We start from the raw sequence: 20,989 nt of genomic DNA, 5'->3' as shown, positions 1-20,989 counted from the left end.
ATATATATATGGTTGGCATGGCTGTATGTGTCAGTAGCTATAGTTATCAGTATTGCACCTTTATGCACTTTACATTTTGTGGAGAACTTGCATACAACTTCCGCTATTCGGGGACGTACCCTACCTTGGTCTTGGCTTGATGCTGATGATGTCCTTGTCATCTTTTTTAGCCCCATTGTATCTGTCTGTCTGATATATTCTGGTTTATCTTGTAATATTAATAAAGTGTTTTTTGGGATTTCATGACTGCCTGTGGTGTTCTGAGGTATTTTGTTATCGTTTTTTGCAGTTATCCATATATCTCCATACTTGTGTGGTGTCTAGTTTTATACACAGTATACTTTATTTGGTACGATGTTTTGCATCCACCACCAATAATGTCCATCAGAATACTTCTCTATATGTGTCTTTTTATATAGTCTATGTAAACTTCTAGTTTCAACTGCATATATGCATGAAGAATTACACACATATATATATATATATATGTATATATACTATATATACATATATATATATATATACTTATTTACATATACACATAGATTGATGCTATATATTTCATAATGTAGCTATATTTGACTGTACTTTTCGTTATATTTTGTGGCCCTACAGCTCATTCAACCAGTTGAATGGTTTAGTATGCCCTCCAGCTTAGTATGTAATAATCATGTCTTCTTGACACTGTTTTATTATTCCTGAAATGACTCATTAAGGTAGTTTGCAGTAAACAAGTTAACAATCATATTAGCATTGCTGAGAGAAAAAAAAATTGAAGGCTAATGAAATGCACCCCACCCCAAGGCTCACCTTCCAAATATTTAATTACTGAAGTATATGCGGAGCTCTGATTGGCCTCTGTGACTATCGATAATTTAAAAAAAAATTACAAATCAATAATACATTACAGAAATGGATATAAAAGGTGCATGAGTAAGAGCACGAAGTATTATTCACTTCAACTTTAGCAGAACAGTCATGTCTGAAATTAAAGGTGGTTGTGGAGGTGGTGGAGGCCGTGGCAAAGACCGTAAGTACAGCTGAAATCCATTTTTTTATTAGCATCTTCTTTTTAATGTTACACATTTGGAAAATTAAAATACATAATATTTACTAAATCTAAAAATAAGCCAAGTGATTTATGTTAGCTCTTGTCTTGATGCATTACGATATAACCTTTAATATGGCACAGTTGTAATTTGAAAAGTTTTTCAAGGAAACATAGTAAAAAATGTTTTATGATGCAATACTTGTTTAAACTGGGTTCATAACTCCCAGGAAGCCATTGATATGTGTTACACATTTTAATAAATGTAACCATGAATCATGTATATATATAATTGTTCTTATCTTTCACGTTCCAGCTTGTGTGCAAGTTGACCCATGCCAAACTACTGCTATTCCTCCTACTCCTGTGCAATGCATAGGTAAGAAACTTATATTGTATCGATAACTTTATGTCATTTAGGCAAATATTTTCTGTAGTCTATTTTGTCTATTGGCCTATTAAAAACAATAACACGAAAACTTATCATGTATCCCTCCCATAGTTTATCTGTTATAAATGTAGCATAAACCGAGTTTTGCACTGGTGTGGAGTATACACTCTGAAACTTGTGTCTTCAAATGGAGAGTCTGGCTTGTCTCCTTTTCCTAAGTCATGTGTCAAGGCTCTTTAGGGTATCAATATTCACTTTTAAGATGCGTATTTAAAAATGTGGCATGATAGCTCAATTCTTCATCCTCTTTGAATAGCCTATTTGCATATTTAGATTTCCAGAGGAACCTTCTATGGTCTAAACGTCTCCTTATGCTACCTGGCACTCTCCAAAAGAAGAATTGTCCCTGCTTAAACACAAATTATTATAATGGGTTCTAAAGTTAACAATATTTAAATAGAAAATTAATTTTGCTAATTCAAGGTAACATATTTGGCTAAACCAGAAATCTGCAGGTTACTTATGGGTTATTCTCATGTTATAAAGATATAGAATATTGCAAAGAACTTACATAGGATTTTGCACCTCAAATTGTTTATATACGCATGTAGCTCTTGGAAAGACAAATCCAGCAATACCTTTTTATGACCAGTCTGTTCTTACATTACTGGGAAATCAGCACTTGAACTAATATTCAAATGAGGTTGAAGAGCTGCTTGAAGATCTGAAGGCTGTATCATGCAGGCACTATGCCCTGCCCAGCGCCATCTCCTTCTGCTTAACTGACAGAATTTATGCTACAGGAAAGATATATATCTTGGTACAGTGTAATCCAGTAGATAGACAAATATTTAGAATTGAGAGTCCTCAGTGGTTGATACCTTTTAATGGCTAACTGAAAAGATGGTAAGAAATTGCAAGCTTTCGAGACTGTGTGATTTCAGGCAAAGAAGTCATTAATCTAAGTGTTGCAACTTTTAGAAACCTTTCTAACCAAAAAAGAGTAGTTAAAAATAAGACATTCTAAAAAACAAAAGTCTGACATATTACTTCACATTCTTGTTGGAGAATATTTTTTTAATATTAATGCTTTTGTTTTATTTATTTTAGGAACAGTCGATCCCTGTCAGGCAAACCAGTCAGGAAGCATTGCAGTGGGTTGTAGTTGTGGTTGTGGTTCTGCAACTAACTGTGGCCGCGGAGGTCAAATCAACCAAGGCATTGTTGGAACCAAGAAATAAGCAGCTCATAGAATTAACATTAAGCTGAGACTAAATGTTAGCATGAAATTAAAAAAGAAACTGTAAAGATGTGTATTTACAATTATATATCTAAATTCATCTAATCAAATTAAAGCATAGATAATTTTACATTGTTGTATTTGAGTTATTCAATAATTATTTTTCCAAAATGAATAGCAGATTATAATCACAATCCTAAAGGTTAACATTCCTATAGCTGCTTTTAAATGGAAATCTACATACACCCATTTGTTGCCAATATATAGCATCTTTTTAGAACGTAATAACATTGGAAGTCCAAAAGAATAGATATTTCTCACCCAATTCCCTTATTAAATGAACCACAATATTAAGCAGCATGCTACAGCTAATACAGAGGTGTAGTTTCCATGTCTAGAAAACACAAGCACAGATGTCTCACTTTCATACCACTTGAGTTTTCCTTCACACATTTCACTCAGGGTAAAAGTTGAGTGTTTTCAATCAATACCATGTTCCAATCAATACCATGTTCAAAAAATGTTGACATTTCATTTCAACGTAAATTCTTGTACTGCCAAGTGAAAGTTCCTTAATTTACCAATATTGAAAGAACTTGTCCTCTTTATATTCTATACATCAAGAATTTCGTTTTTCTGTTAAAACAAAGAAACCGAAGAGGCTCCAATGCAAAAATAAATCTAGCTTAACAATGGCCACTTGACAATATACTGATCATGCATTCTCTACTGAGACTCATAGTTTGCAAATGCAAACTACTGGAATACCTGGCATAAAGTATTGAATTTTATTGCAGACCCAACACCAGCATAAATCCAGCATTATGCAATTATCATTCAAATGAATGGGGAGTTTGTTTATGGAATGCTGGGACAGGTTTAATTATGCAAGAAACTCTTTAAACGCGCCCTCTACTTTAGGCAAAAGAACAAAATTGCAGCTTTCATAGCAAGGAACATAAAAATTAGCTTTTTTTTATTTTTTAAAACCTCTTAACCCTTAAACCTATAAAGGACACAGCTGGTTATGGCCTTGTGGCCATGGCCCTATTTTTCAAATCTGAACTGTCGCTCTGTATGGTAATAATTCTGAAATGTTTCTACGTATTTTAGTGGTACTGATAATTTTTTTTCGTGACACATTTCACTTTAATTCTGAAAAAAAATCTGAAATGTAACAAAAATTTGGAAAATGAGCGCTTTTCATATTTTTAATTTTTATGCCACTTGAACAGATAGTAATCCCACACAAACCAGTTAATGTTTGTATCTGTAAGGTTAGATATTCGTGTACAATGGCAGTTCTTAAAAGGGCTTCCACAGACAGACAGCAACTATATTGGGGTTTAAATTCATGCAGTGCTCCCTTGGCTATGTCTCCAAAGTGCCTCTTGGCCAGTGGAGCATGCTGGCAAAAATAAGCATTTTCAGGCTTTAATTCGAGGAGGTCAAAATCAGGGACAAAAATTAGAGGAACAGCAAACAAAGTAGATGAGCAGATCCAGGGCAACAGGACTAAACCTTTAGCACTTTCAACTGACAGCAAGGAACAGACAATCAGAGGGTTTAAAATGGTACAAAAACATGTCTCCCAAAAGATACTGAATTACAACAGAATAATCATCTCACTGCAGAAAAACAAGCAATGGCTAGAGGTAGATAAAACCCAGCAATAGTAGAATTTATCCAAAACACACTTGATTAGCCCAGTGTCATCCACGTTGTTAGTGAGGTGCTGCATAATGACAAGGGCAAAGATAGTAGCAGCATGTTCAGACATGCTGTAGATGTGACAGCATCATTTTTAAAGATCCTTCTATTTATATAGAATCAGGGTTGTCTCATGCATAGCGGCAGACCACATGGCCAACTTGATGTCCGTGAGCTGGGGAGGGCTCAGTACCATGTGGCACCACAGCCCTCAACTCCCACCCATGTCATTTCAATTTCAATGACAGAATAGAATAACCCATTAAGGAGCTTTTAGCTTCTTGCAGCACCACTGCCTGTGCATCTAAGTGACTCAGCACAGCAGGCTTGATGACATCATTACATCATGCACCTTATGCAGACTTTTTATGGGTGTTGTAGAGGTCTTTACACTTAGTGGAGAGCTGCAGGGAACATCATTTTGGTGTGTGAGGACCCTCATACTGTGGGGGTATCCTCAAACAGCTTGTTGAGGCAGTAGATCAAATCATACTGTGGTTGGTCATGGGGGCCCTGACACTGTGGGAGCTATGCTTGACATTTGCAGTGCTTGTGGTTATGCCCACAATGCCTGTAGGATCTGTGGAGGAAAACATATTGTGTGTAGGAATGCTTATACCATGTAGAGGGTTGTTTGGGTCCTCATACTGCATGTTGATGCAGTATATTTTGTATGAGGGCCCTCATACTTTGTGAAGGGGCTGTGGGTATATTATACTAAGTGAGGGGCTCTCACATTTACTGTGGGATCTGTTGGGGACATCATATTGAGTGTGAAGGACCTCATACTGTGTGGGGGCTGTGGGGACCATCATACTGTGTATAGGAGGCCACTATGCAATAAATAAAGGACCTGTGGGGCTATCATACAGCATGGGGGCAATTTATGTGCATCATGCTGTGAGAAGATCTATACTGTGTTAGGGTTACTGTGGCATCATCATACTTTGCTGGAGATGCTGTTTTGTCAACATGAGGTGTGCTAGTGGGACACTGTGGGGTTATCATGCAGTATGAGAGGTCTGTTTGTTAATCAATTTTGTAAGGGTCATGAAAGGGCTACAGTAGTGTGTGAGCACACTCATCAGCTTCAGCATTGGCATAATTACTGTGTACCTGCCATTATACATGTCCCTATTCATGATTTTAAAAATGACTTTTTTATATATAATTTCTGGTGTAATAATCTGACAACATAGTTCCCATGCTGTTCTTATTCCATTTGAGCGCTGTTTATGTTGCGGTCATGGCTGAGCCGAGCAGACTAATGACCAAACAAGCTGCACATGGATTTGTGGACCCACTGTGCCACAGGATCGGCCCTACAAACCAGGGATTCAAGCTTCAGGAGGCTAATTTGCATATTCCAGGTGCCTTCTGGGAGAAGCGAAGTCTCCCTAAGCTAGAAGATCGTTGGGTACAGCCGGGACCAGCTGCTTCGAAAGCATCACCAAACCAGGGATTCAAGCTTCAGGAGGCTAATTTGCATATTCCAGGTGCCTTCTGGGAGAAGCAAAGTCTCCCTAAGCTAGAAGATCGTTGGGTACAGCCGGGACCAGCTGCTTCGAAAGCATCACCAAACCAGGGATTCAAGCTTCAGGAGGCTAATTTGCATATTCCAGGTCCCTTCTGGGAGAAGCAAAGTCTCCGTAAGCTAGAAGATCGTTGGGTACAGCCGGGACCAGCTGCTTCGAAAGCATCACCAAACCGCGCGCCGTAAGGCCTGAAGGACATTATTGCAAGAGAGCTTGGCTGAGTAGATTACACAAGAAGGAAAACACACAGCAAGTCAGCAGGATCTAGGAGCAACATGGCAGATGTGACAACCTACATGGTGAGCTGCAGCATGTGCTACATGTTCACAGATCGACCAGAAGAAGAATCCAATTTCACCTGTCAGAAGTGTAGACTAGTGGCCCTTTTAGAAGAAAAGGTGCGGGGTCTGGAAGAAAGAATAGCAACTTTGAAACTCATCAAAGAGAATGAAGACTTTCTAGACAGAACAGAAGCATCTCTACTGGTCACAGAAGGTGCAAAAAGTGTCAGAGAACCTCCAAAAGCAGATGAGTGGAAGCATGTGACCAAAAGAAGCAAGAAGACCATGGAGAAATCACCAACCACACAACTGAAGAACCGATATCAAATCTTTGTAGAGGATGAAGATGGCACACCCAAGAATGAAGCAATACCAGCAAGCAAAAAAGAAAAGGGCACACAGCAACAAGTGACAGCAAAAAGTACAGCCAAGAAGCAACGAAGAGTGGTGGTGGTGGGAGACTCACTACTGAGAGGCACAGAAGCAGCCATCTGCAGACCGGACATAACTGCAAGAGAAGTATGCTGCCTTCCAGGTGCGATGATCAAGGATGTGACCGATAGGATACCAAAGCTCTTCAGCTCCAAGGACGTCCACCCATTTCTTCTGATACATGTTGGCACCAATGACACGGCAAGGAAGGACCTACCGACAATCTGCAAGGACTTTGAAGAGTTGGGGAAAAAAGTAAAGGAACTGGATGCACAGGTAGTTTTTTCTTCTATCCTTCCAGTAGACGGGCATGGCACCAGGAGATGGAACAGGATCCTTGATGCAAACAACTGGCTAAGACGATGGTGCAGACAACAAGGATTCGGATTCCTGGACCATGGTGTGAATTACTTGTACGATGGACTCCTCGCCAGAGACGGACTACACCTCAACAAACCTGGGAAACACACATTCGCCAGAAGACTCGCTACACTCATCAGGAGGGCGTTAAACTAGAAGAAGAGGGGACGGGAAGAAAAACATTAGACTCGAACAAAGACGACCCAGGAAAACATACTCAGAAGGGAGGTAAGAACATTTCTAAAACAATCCACAGTGAGGAGATTGGAACAAAACAAAATCCTCTGAACTGCATGCTCGCAAACGCCAGAAGCCTGACAAACAAGATGGAAGAACTAGAAGCAGAAATATCTACAGGTAACTTTGACATAGTGGGAATAACCGAGACATGGTTAGATGAAAGCTATGACTGGGCAGTTAACTTACAGGGTTACAGTCTGTTTAGAAAGGATCGTAAAAATCGGAGAGGAGGAGGGGTTTGTCTCTATGTAAAGTCTTGTCTAAAGTCCACTTTAAGGGAGGATATTAGCGAAGGGAATGAGGATGTCGAGTCCATATGGGTTGAAATTCATGGAGGGAAAAATGGTAACAAAATTCTCATTGGGGTCTGTTACAAACCCCCAAATATAACAGAAACCATGGAAAGTCTACTTCTAAAGCAGATAGATGAAGCTGCAACCCATAATGAGGTCCTGGTTATGGGGGACTTTAACTACCCGGATATTAACTGGGAAACAGAAACCTGTGAAACTCATAAAGGCAACAGGTTTCTGCTAATAACCAAGAAAAATTATCTTTCACAATTGGTGCAGAATCCAACCAGAGGAGCAGCACTTTTAGACCTAATACTATCTAATAGACCTGACAGAATAACAAATCTGCAGGTGGTTGGGCATTTAGGAAATAGCGACCACAATATTGTGCAGTTTCACCTGTCTTTCACTAGGGGGACTTGTCAGGGAGTCACAAAAACATTGAACTTTAGGAAGGCAAAGTTTGAACAGCTTAGAGATGCCCTTAATCTGGTAGACTGGGACAATATCCTCAGAAATGAGAATACAGATAATAAATGGGAAATGTTTAAGAACATCCTAAATAGGCAGTGTAAGCGGTTTATACCTTGTGGGAATAAAAGGACTAGAAATAGGAAAAACCCAATGTGGCTAAAAAAAGAAGTAAGACAGGCAATTAACAGTAAAAAGAAAGCATTTGCACTACTAAAGCAGGATGGCACCATTGAAGCTCTAAAAAACTATAGGGAGAAAAATACTTTATCTAAAAAACTAATTAAAGCTGCCAAAAAGGAAACAGAGAAGCACATTGCTAAGGAGAGTAAAACTAATCCCAAACTGTTCTTCAACTATATCAATAGTAAAAGAATAAAAACTGAAAATGTAGGCCCCTTAAAAAATAGTGAGGAAAGAATGGTTGTAGATGACGAGGAAAAAGCTAACATATTAAACACCTTCTTCTCTACGGTATTCACGGTGGAAAATGAAATGCTAGGTGAAATCCCAAGAAACAATGAAAACCCTATATTAAGGGTCACCAATCTAACCCAAGAAGAGGTGCGAAACCGGCTAAATAAGATTAAAATAGATAAATCTCCGGGTCCGGATGGCATACACCCACGAGTACTAAGAGAACTAAGTAATGTAATAGATAAACCATTATTTCTTATTTTTAGTGACTCTATAGCGACAGGGTCTGTTCCGCAGGACTGGCGCATAGCAAATGTGGTGCCAATATTCAAAAAGGGCTCTAAAAGTGAACCTGGAAATTATAGGCCAGTAAGTCTAACCTCTATTGTTGGTAAAATATTTGAAGGGTTTCTGAGGGATGTTATTCTGGATTATCTCAATGAGAATAACTGTTTAACTCCATATCAGCATGGGTTTATGAGAAATCGCTCCTGTCAAACCAATCTAATCAGTTTTTATGAAGAGGTAAGCTATAGGCTGGACCACGGTGAGTCATTGGACGTGGTATATCTCGATTTTTCCAAAGCGTTTGATACCGTGCCGCACAAGAGGTTGGTACACAAAATGAGAATGCTTGGTCTGGGGGAAAATGTGTGTAAATGGGTTAGTAACTGGCTTAGTGATAGAAAGCAGAGGGTGGTTATAAATGGTATAGTCTCTAACTGGGTCGCTGTGACCAGTGGGTTACCGCAGGGGTCAGTATTGGGACCTGTTCTCTTCAACATATTCATTAATGATCTGGTAGAAGGTTTACACAGTAAAATATCGATATTTGCAGATGATACAAAACTATGTAAAGCAGTTAATACAAGAGAAGATAGTATTCTGCTACAGATGGATCTGGATAAGTTGGAAACTTGGGCTGAAAGGTGGCAGATGAGGTTTAACAATGATAAATGTAAGGTTATACACATGGGAAGAGGGAATCAATATCACCATTACACACTGAACGGGAAACCACTGGGTAAATCTGACAGGGAGAAGGACTTGGGGATCCTAGTTAATGATAAACTTACCTGGAGCAGCCAGTGCCAGGCAGCAGCTGCCAAGGCAAACAGGATCATGGGGTGCATTAAAAGAGGTCTGGATACACATGATGAGAGCATTATACTGCCTCTGTACAAATCCCTAGTTAGACCGCACATGGAGTACTGTGTCCAGTTTTGGGCACCGGTGCTCAGGAAGGATATAATGGAACTAGAGAGAGTACAAAGGAGGGCAACAAAATTAATAAAGGGGATGGGAGAACTACAATACCCAGATAGATTAGCGAAATTAGGATTATTTAGTCTAGAAAAAAGACGACTGAGGGGCGATCTAATAACCATGTATAAGTATATAAGGGGACAATACAAATATCTCGCTGAGGATCTGTTTATACCAAGGAAGGTGACGGGCACAAGGGGGCATTCTTTGCGTCTGGAGGAGAGAAGGTTTTTCCACCAACATAGAAGAGGATTCTTTACTGTTAGGGCAGTGAGAATCTGGAATTGCTTGCCTGAGGAGGTGGTGATGGCGAACTCAGTCGAGGGGTTCAAGAGAGGCCTGGATGTCTTCCTGGAGCAGAACAATATTGTATCATACAATTATTAGGTTCTGTAGAAGGACGTAGATCTGGGTATTTATTATAATGGAATATAGGCTGAACTGGATGGACAAATGTCTTTTTTCGGCCTTGCTAACTATGTTACTATGTTACTATGTTACTATGTTACTCAGGAAGGAGTGCAAAAGAGCTGCTACCTTAGTGTTCACTTGAGCTTCTAGTAATAAGGTCAGGCTTGTGCTGCAGGTAGCAACTAAGTACCACTCCTGGGCTGAACATGGTGCTGTAGCTGCTGACCCCAGAGGTTTGGTATGCTGACACTGCTTTACTTCAGACATGCTGGTGTAGGATTCAGGATCGAAGTTAGACTACTAATGGACCAGGTAATAATATTCATGCATTGGCTGCTCCATGACAAGGGGACAATTTTCAGGCACTGGTCGCTCTGGGACCAGGAGACAAGGTTCAGGCGCTGGCAGCTCCAGGACCAGGGGATGAGGGTACAGGAATGGCCACACCAGGGCCAAGAAACTATGGTACAGGACTGGCCACACCGGGACCAGGGAATAACGATCAGGCTATGAGCTCATCAGGAACGGGGTCCTCACAACACTCTAGCAGTACACATTATTAACTAATGATTCACTACATCGCTTGATGACTCCCTAGGAGAGAGGGAGTCTTTTATTCAAGATGCCTCCCAGCTATTTGCTGGTAGCCATCTTGAACGCACACACATAGAAAGCAGGAAGCAGCAGGAGGACATAGCAGGAGACAACGATGCGGGACTGGGGTGGTGAGTAAGCCTGGATCCCTGCATAGAGGGGGAAGGGGATACCTGCAGCAGCCTTACACTTTCCATCCATTGCAGCCCTTTTTTAGCCCCCTCAGACCTCCTGTGAGGATCTGCCAGAAAATTGTTCGAGTTTCTAATTGACTTCAATTATATTCTTTACTTGAGATGAACCCTTCTGAGCAGGGCTGCAATCAGAATAAAAATAAAAATAAAACAAAACACGGCACTCTGCTGAGTGTGGGTGTCGGTACTCAAGTAGGGTATCCCACCCTTAATAGCAAATATCCAAAACAACTCGGCACTCAATCATGAAGAGAAGAAAATGTAATTCATTTTGCGTCCAGACATAGAATCAATTTGTGTTGAACGTTTTTGGTCCAAGTTGGACCTTCCTCAGAACAGTTCAATGTTATCTAATGCAGATGGATTTTGGAAAAACAAAAAATATATATACATAAATAAACAGAATGGAAAATCAGAAACATCAAAAGTAAAAATTATAAACAAAAAATTAGAAACTTAATACCTGTCTGATACGGCATAATATCAAATAAACAGGTCATGCAATACATGTCGTTGCTAGAGGTTACAAATAGCCGTCGCAGCATAAGTCGTCACCAAGTGACAGTTAATATTCACGTAGGTATAATCTAGGACACCGGGTCCCCAAGAAGGAATTTACGATGGAGAAATACTAGAAAGAAGGACATATTGAGGAGGATATATAGACTCCTCAGTGAAAAAAGTGCAATTTTCATGTGAGCGGACGGATCAATTTCATGTAGCATGAAGCCAATTGTGCAAGGTGTGACGTGCCTAAGGGAATAAACATAATAATGGTATTTAAAATGTGCCATATTGCATCCCTATGGAAACGAGAAAAGACCAAGATATACGAGAGACAATGTTGTGATTGACAGAGGGTGACTGGAATAAGCAGCTTATAATATTTACTAGATGGTAGCCCTATTATAACGCATCGGGTATTCTAGAATATGCATGTCCACGTAGTATATTGCCCAGCCACGTAGTATATTGAACAGCCCACCTAGTATATTGCCCAGTCACGTAGTATATTGCCCAGTCACGTAGTATATTGCCCAGCCATGTAGTATATTGCCCAACCACGTAATATATTGCCCAGCCACGTAATATATTGCCCAGCGACGTAGTATATTGCACAGCAATGTAGTATATTGCCCAGCCATGTAGTATATTGCACTACGTTGTAGTATATTGCCCAGCCTCGTAGTATATTGCCCAGTCACGTAGTATATTGCCCAGCTACGTAGTATATTGCCCAGTCACGTAGTATATTGCTCAATCACGTAGTATATTGACCAGCCACATAGTATATTGCACAGCGAAGTATTATACAGCACAGAAACGTAGTATATTGCCCAGCTATGTAGTATATTGCCCAGTCACATAGTACAGTGGGGCAAAAAAGTATTTAGTCAGTCAGCAATAGTGCAAGTTCCACCACTTAAAAAGATGAGAGGTGTCTGTAATTTACATCATAGGTAGACCTCAACTATGGGAGACAAACTGAGAAATTAAAATCCAGAAAATCACATTGTCTGTTTTTTAAACATTTTATTTGCATATTATGGTGGAAAATAAGTATTTGGTCAGAAACAAAATTTCATCTCAATACTTTGTAATATATCCTTTGTTGGCAATGACAGAGGTCAAACGTTTTCTGTAAGTCTTCACAAGGTTGCCACACACTGTTGTTGGTATGTTGGCCCATTCCTCCATGCAGATCTCCTCTAGAGCAGTGATGTTTTTGGCTTTTCGCTTGGCAACACGGACTTTCAACTCCCTCCAAAGGTTTTCTATAGGGTTGAGATCTGGAGACTGGCTAGGCCACTCCAGGACCTTGAAATGCTTCTTACGAAGCCACTCCTTCGTTGCCCTGGCGGTGTGCTTTGGATCATTGTCATGTTGAAAGACCCAGCCACGTTTCATCTTCAATGCCCTTGCTGATGGAAGGAGGTTTGCACTCAAAATCTCACGATATATGGCCCCATTCATTCTTTCATGTACCCGGATCAGTCGTCCTGGCCCCTTTGCAGAGAAACAGCCCCAAAGCATGATGTTTCCACCACCATGCTTTACAGTAGGTATGGTGTTTGATGGATGCAACTCAGTATTCTTTTTCCTCCAAACACGACAAGTTGTGTTTCTACCAAACAGTTCCAGTTTGGTTTCATCAGACCATAGGACATTCTCCCAAAACTCCTCTGGATCATCCAAATGCTCTCTAGCAAACTTCAGACGGGCCTGGACATGTACTGGCTTAAGCAGTGGGACACGTCTGGCACTGAAGGATCTGAGTCCATGGTGGCGTAGTGTGTTACTTATGGTAGGCCTTGTTACATTGGTCCCAGCTCTCTGCAGTTCATTCACTAGGTCCCCCCGCGTGGTTCTGGGATTTTTGCTCACCGTTCTTGTGATCATTCTGACCCCACGGGGTGGGATTTTGCGTGGAGCCCCAGATCGAGGGAGATTATCAGTGGTCTTGTATGTCTTCCATTTTCTAATTATTGCTCCCACTGTTGATTTCTTCACTCCAAGCTGGTTGGCTATTGCAGATTCAGTCTTCCCAGCCTGGTGCAGGGCTACAATTTTGTTTCTGGTGTCCTTTGACAGCTCTTTGGTCTTCACCATAGTGGAGTTTGGAGTCAGACTGTTTGAGGGTGTGCACAGGTGTCTTTTTATACTGATAACAAGTTTAAACAGGTGCCATTACTACAGGTAATGAGTGGAGGAAAGAGGAGACTCTTAAAGAAGAAGTTACAGGTCTGTGAGAGCCAGAAATCTTGATTGTTTGTTTCTGACCAAATACTTATTTTCCACCATAATATGCAAAAAAAATGATAAAAAAACAGACAATGTGATTTTCTGGATTTTTTTTTTCTCAGTTTGTCTCCCATAGTTGAGGTCTACCTATGATGTAAATTACAGACGCCTCTCATCTTTTTAAGTGGTGGAACTTGCACTATTGCTGACTGACTAAATACTTTTTTGCCCCACTGTATATTGTCCAGTCACGTAGTATATTGCCCAGCCACATAGTATACAGCACAGAGCCACATAGTATATTGCCCAGTCACATAGTATATTGCACAGCGACGTATTATACAGCACAGACACGTAGTATATTGCCCAGCTATGTAGTATATTGCCCAGTCACGTAGTATATTGTCCAGTCACGTAGTATATTGCCCAGCCACATAGTATATTGCCCAGTCACGTAGTATACAGCACAGAGCCACGTAGTATATTGCCCAGTCACGTAGTATATTGCACAGCGACGTAGTACACAGCACAGACAAGTAGTATGTTGCCCAGCTACGTAGTATATTGCCCAGTCACGTAGAATATTGCCCAGTTACGTAGTATATTGCCCAGTCACGTAGTATATTGCCCAGCCACGTAGTATATTACCCAGTCACGTAGAATATTGCCCAGTTACGTAGTATGTTGCCCAGTCACGTAGTATATTGCCCAGCCAGGTAATATACAGCACAGAGCCACGTAGTATTCAGCACAGAGCCACGTAGTATACTGCCCAGCTACGTAATATATAGCACAGCACGCGGAGTATATAACACTGCCTATGTAGTATACAGCACAGAGCCACGCGGTATCTAACACAGCCCACGTAGTATACAGCAGTGTGGGCACCATATCCCTATTAAAAATATAATTAAAATAAATAATAGTTTTATATGGGATCCAGCGGAGCTTCGGAGGTACGCGCACAGCTGCCGCCATCTTCCGTTCCCAGGATGCATTGCGAAATTACCCAGATGACTTAGCGGTATCGTGAGACCACTAAGTCTTCAGGGTAATTTCGCAATGCATTGCCGGGAACGGAAGATGGCGGCCGGCGTGAGTGGCTCAGCGGACAACGGAGGGCGAGTATAGCAGGTTTTTTTTTTTTATTATTTATAACATTACATTTTTTTACTATTGATGCTTGTGGTTTAGAATTTTTTCAAAATGCCGTGTGCTGCAATAAATAAAAGAGATCCCTAGAGAAGTGGTTAAGGAAACACCACTCTCTAGTTGCATATCCCCTGACCAGTGTATTGACCCAGGGCTGGAAGTGCAGCACAAGTCAAATATACGTTGTAACAGGGATCATCTGCCTCTTCCACATCATTTTTGGATAATGGGACATACTATTGCCCAACTTAGGTTCCAAGTCGTGGAGCAAATTGAACAAAGTCGCAGGGGGCAGAACAGGATGAAATTGCTGAAAAAACGTGAATCTTACTGGATATTCCCTTTTTTTGCACACATAAATTGTGGAATCATATCAGCCTGGACATCTACTATATAATTGTCTAAGGGTCACTTCCGTCTGGCTGTCTTTCTGTCTGTCCTTCTGTCTGTCACGGATATTCATTGGTCGCGGCCTCTGTCTGTCCTGGAAATCAAAGTCACAGCCATGACCAATCAGCAACAGGCACAGTCCGAAAGAAAATGGCCGCTCCTTACTACCCACAGTCAGTGGCCGGCGCCTGCATACTGCCCTCCATTCAACGCTCACACAGGGTTAATGCCGGCGGTAACGGACCGCGTTATGCCGTGGGTAACGCACTCCGTTACTGCCGCTATTAACCCTATGTGTCCCCAACATTTTACTATTGATGCTGCCTATGTAGCATTAATAGTAAAAAATCTAATGTTAAAAAAAATAAAAAAATAAAAAATCATTATAGATTCACCTTCCGGATTCAGCCCAGGCCTATCCCGCTGCTCGCGACGCTCGGGTCCATGCATTGCGGTCTCGTGAGATGATGACGTGGCGGTCTCGCGATACCACTACATCATCATCTCGCGAGACCGCAATGCATGGACCCGAGCGTTGCGAGCAGCCACATTGGCGCGGCATTTAAATCCCGCTTCACTGATTGGTCGAGCCCAACTGGCGTGACAAATCAGTGACATTGGCGCGGGATTTGACTCTCGCTTCGCTGATTGGTCATGCCCAGCAGGTGCGTGTGACCAATCAGCGACATTGGCGTGGGATTTAAATCCCACTTCACTTATTAGTCACGCCGGCTGAGCGCGACCAATCAGCGACATTGGCACTGGACTTAAATCCCGCTTCGCTGATTGGGCGCTACCAATCAGCGAAGCGAGATTTAAATCCCGCGCCATTGACGCTGATTGGTTGCGCACACCCGCTGGGCGTGACCAATCAGCGAAGCGAAATTCAGATATCGCGCCAATGTTGCTGATTGGTCACGCTCAGCCGACGCGACTAATCAGTGAAGCGGGATTTAAACCACGCTGCTATTAACCCTGAGTGACCAACTTTTTACTATTGATGCTGCCTATGCAGCATCAATAGTAAAAAGATCTAATGTTAAAAATAGTTAAAAAAAATAAAATATCATTATATACTCACCTTCTGTCGGCCCCCGGATGCAGTCCAGGCCTTTCCCGCTCCTCGTGATGCACGGGTCCATGCATTCCGGTCTCGCTTCGCTGATTGGTAGCGCCCAGCCCAAGCACAACCAATCAGCGACATTGGCGCGAGATTTGAATCCCGCTTCGCTGATTGGTCGCACCAAGCAGGAGTGCGCGACCAAACAGCGACATTGGCGCGGGATTTAAATCCCGCTTCTCTGATTTGTCGCGCCCAGCAGGTGCTTGCGACCAATCTGCAACATTGGCGCGGGATTTAAATCCCCCTTCACTGATTAGTCGCGCCGGAGAGCACGACCAATCAGCGACATTGGCGCAGGATTTAAATCCCGCTTTGCTGATTGATCGCGCCCAGCTGGCGTGCGACCAATCAGCCACATTGGCATGGGATTTAAATCAGTGTCATTGGCGCGGGATTTAAATCCCACTTCACTGATTGGTGGCGCCAACGCGCGACCAATCAGTGACATTGGTGCGGGATTTAAATCCCGCTTCACTGATTGGTAGCACCCAGCCGACGCGCGCGACCAATCAGTGACATTGGCACCGGATTTAAATCTTGCTTTGCTGATTGGTAGCGCCCAGCCGGCGCGCACGATCAATCAGTGACATTGGCGCGGGATTTGAATCCTGCTTCGCTGATTGGTCGCACCCAGCAGGTGCACGTGACCAATCAGCGACATTGATGCAAGATTTAAATCAGCGAAGTGGGATATAAATCCCGCACCAATGTCGCTGATTGGTCGTGCGCGCCTGCTGATGCGTGGCTAGGCAATATACTACGTGACTGGGCAATATACTACGTGACTGGGCAGTATACTATGTGACTGGGCAATATACTACGTGACTGGACAATATACTACATGACTGGGCAATATACTACGTGGCTGGGCAATATACTACGTGGCTGGACAATATACTACGTGGCTGGGCAATATACTACGTGGTTGGGCAATATACTACGTGACTGGGCAATATACTACGTGGACATGCATATTCTAGAATACCCGATGCGTTAGAATCGGGCCACCATCTAGTTTTATATATTTGACATTTTTAATTGTTTCAACATATAAATATTCAGTTGTGGCCAAAAGTATTGACACCCCTGCAATTCTGTCAGATAATACTCAGTTTCTTCCTGAAAATGATTGCAATCACAAATTATTTGCTATTATTATCTTCATTTAATTTGTCTTAAATGAAAAAACACAAAAGAGAATGAAGGAAAAAGCAAAACATTGATCATTTCACATAAAACTCCTAAAATGGGCCAGACAAAAGTATTGGCACCCTCAGCCTTATACTTGGTTGCACAACCTTTAGCCAAAATAACTGCGACCAACCGCTTCCGTTAACCATCAATGAGTTTCTTACAATGCTCTGCTGGAATTCTAGACCACTCTTCTTTGGCAAACTGCTCCAGGTCCCTGATATTTGAAGGGTGCCTTCTCCAAACTTCCATTTTTAGATCTCTCCACAGGTGTTCTATGGGATTCAGGTCTGGACTTATTGCTGGCCACCTTAGAAGTCTCTAGTAGGGTTGAGCGACTTTTCCTTGTTTTGGGTCAAGTCGGGTTTTGCGAAACCCGACTATCTCAAAAGTCGAGTCGTGTGAAATCGGCCGATTTTCTCGAAAAGTCGGGGATCGACCGAAACATGAAACCCAATGCAAGTCAATGAGGAAGCATAGTCGGCAGTGAGTGGGGGCCAGGAAAACACCTACAGTGCCCATTTTAATGGCAAAAACATCCATTCTTGTTACTGAAGCTTGCCAATCATAATTTACCTTACAATAATAGTTAGGCATTGCAAATTGGGGGTCATTTGGCTAAAGATGTGGGGGGTAGGGCTGGTTTAAGTATTTAGTGGGCCCAGGAAATGTGGACCACGTCACGGCAGTGGAGCAGGGAGAGGTAAGTATTTCAACTTTGCAAGTGCTGTGATCCTGAGCAAGCAGAGGGAGCCCACCCGTTGGCATTGGCACTGGCACAGGGCCACTCAAAGTACAGCGGTGTGTTTGCACGCACCTCCCACCGGCAGCGACACTTTTGCGTACTGTGAGGGGCCCTGTGCCAGTGACGTTGCCATCGAGTATTCCCCCCCCCCACCTGATGAAGGAACCTGCACTTTCATCTGCACCTTACTCTTTGTCCCTGTGTAAGGTGGTATAGTATGCGGGAAGGGGAACCTGACTTTCAGCAGGGCCACATTCTGGCTGTGTAGCGTGCACGGGGAATGTAGCGTTCTGGGTCAATGTACCAGCAGACTCATCTATCACTGGCTGGGCAATTGGCAGGATGAGGAGGAAACACAGATATAGGCCCAAATAATAAAGTGGGCTAAATGCAGTTCAAAATTGGTAACAGGACTAACCAGGGGGCATTGCTTTGTTCAGTGGAGTACAACTGTAATGAGAGGCTGACACAGTTGAGTAGGCCCAAATCAGTAAGTAGGCTAAATGCAGTTCAAAATTGGTAACAGAAGTAAACAGGCGGAACTGGTTTGTTCATTGGAGGAGAACAGCAAGGAGCGTCAGACACCGTTAGTAGGGCCAACAAAACAAGTAGGCCAAATCCAGTGTTATATTAAAAACAATTTAACGAGAGCCAGAAGATAGAAGCTAGGGAAAGGCAACCTGGAGAACACCTTGGAGTGGAAGACACCATTTCTAGAACCCAGACCCAACTTGTAGGCCTAATGCAGTGTTGTTTCAACAACTACTTAACAAGAGCATGAAGATAGAAGCTAGGGAGAGGCAACCTGGAGAACACCTTGGAGTGGCAGACACCGTCTCTACAACCCAGACCCAACTTGTAGGCCTAATGCAGTGTTGTTTCAACAACTACTTAACAAGAGCATGAAGATAGAAGCTAGGGAAAGGCAACCTGGAGAACACCTTGGAGCGGCAGGCACCGTCTCTACAACCCAGACCCAACTTGTAGGCCTAATGCAGTGTTGTTTCAACAACTACTTAACAAGAGCATGAAGATAGAAGCTAGGGAGAGGCAACCTGGAGAACACCTTGGAGCGGCAGACACCGTCTCTACAACCCAGACCCAACTTGTAGGCCTAATGCAGTGTTGTTTCAACAACTACTTAACAAGAGCATGAAGATAGAAGCAAGGGAGAGGCAACCTGGAGAACACCTTGGAGCGGCAGACACCGTCTCTACAACCCAGACCCAACTTGTAGGCCTAATGCAGTGTTGTTTCAACAAATACTTAACAAGAGCATGAAGATAGAAGCAAGGGAGAGGCAACCTGGAGAACACCTTGGAGCGGCAGACACCGTCTCTACAACCCAGACCCAACTTGTAGGCCTAATGCAGTGTTGTTTCAACAACTACTTAACAAGAGCATGAAGATAGAAGCTAGGGAGAGGCAACCTGGAGAACACCTTGGAGTGGCAGACACCGTCTCTACAACCCAGACCCAACTTGTAGGCCTAATGCAGTGTTGTTTCCACAACTACTTAACAAGAGCATGAAGATAGAAGCTAGGGTGAGGCAACCTGGAGAACACCTTGGAGTGGCAGACACCGTCTCTACAACCCAGACCCAACTTGTAGGCCTAATGCAGTGTTGTTTCAACAACTACTTAACAAGAGCATGAAGATAGAAGCTAGGGAAAGGCAACCTGGAGAACACCTTGGAGCGGCAGGCACCGTCTCTACAACCCTGACCCAACTTGTAGGCCTAATGCAGTGTTGTTTCAACAACTACTTAACAAGAGCATGAAGATAGAAGCTAGGGAGAGGCAACCTTGAGAACACCTTGGAGCGGCAGACACCGTCTCTACAACCCAGACCCAACTTGTAGGCCTAATGCAGTGTTGTTTCAACAACTACTTAACAAGAGCATGAAGATAGAAGCTAGGGAGAGGCAACCTGGAGAACACCTTGGAGCGGCAGACACCGTCTCTACAACCCAGACCCAACTTGTAGGCCTAATGCAGTGTTGTTTCAACAACTACTTAACAAGAGCATGAAGATAGAAGGTAGGGAGAGGCAACCTGGAGAACACCTTGGAGCGGCAGACACCATCTCTACAACCCAGACCCAACTTGTAGGCCTAATGCAGTGTTGTTTCAACAACTACTTAACAAGAGCATGAAGATAGAAGCAAGGGAGAGGCAACCTGGAGAACACCTTGGAGCGGCAGACACCGTCTCTACAACCCAGACCCAACTTGTAGACCTAATGCAGTGTTGTTTCAACAAATACTTAACAAGAGCATGAAGATAGAAGCAAGGGAGAGACAACCTGGAGAACACCTTGGAGCGACAGACACCGTCTCTACAACCCAGACCCAACTTGTAGGCCTAATGCAGTGTTGTTTCAACAACTACTTAACAAGAGCATGAAGATAGAAGCTAGGGAGAGGCAACCTGGAGAACACCTTGGAGTGGCAGACACCGTCTCTACAATCCAGACCCAACTTGTAGGCCTAATGCAGTGTTGTTTCCACAACTAATTAACAAGAGCATGAAGATAGAAGCTAGGGAGAGGCAACCTGGAAAACACCTTGGAGTGGCAGACACCATCTCTACAACCCAGACCCAACTTGTAGGCCTAATGCAGTGTTGTTTCAACAACTATTTAACAAGAGCATGAAGATAGAAGCAAGGGAGAGGCAACCTGGAGAACACATTGGAGCGGCAGACACCATCTCTACAACCCAGACCCAACTTGCAGGCCTAATGCAGTGTTGTTTCAACAAC

General features: G+C 42.7%; 1 long non-coding RNA gene across 1 annotated transcript; it reads left to right on the top strand.

Moving 5' to 3' along the window:
• The first annotated feature begins 934 nt into the window (after positions 1-934).
• On the top strand, positions 935-2,809 carry LOC138665572 (uncharacterized). The gene is made up of 3 exons (XR_011318489.1): positions 935-1,030; positions 1,365-1,427; positions 2,550-2,809. It is a non-coding gene; the product is annotated as an uncharacterized lncRNA (long non-coding RNA).
• Positions 2,810-20,989: the final 18,180 nt, after the last annotated feature.

This window comes from Ranitomeya imitator, chromosome 2, assembly GCF_032444005.1.
Source record: "Ranitomeya imitator isolate aRanImi1 chromosome 2, aRanImi1.pri, whole genome shotgun sequence".
Taxonomy (NCBI): Eukaryota; Metazoa; Chordata; class Amphibia; order Anura; family Dendrobatidae; genus Ranitomeya; species Ranitomeya imitator.
This window is presented reverse-complemented; position numbering and strand designations above follow the sequence as displayed.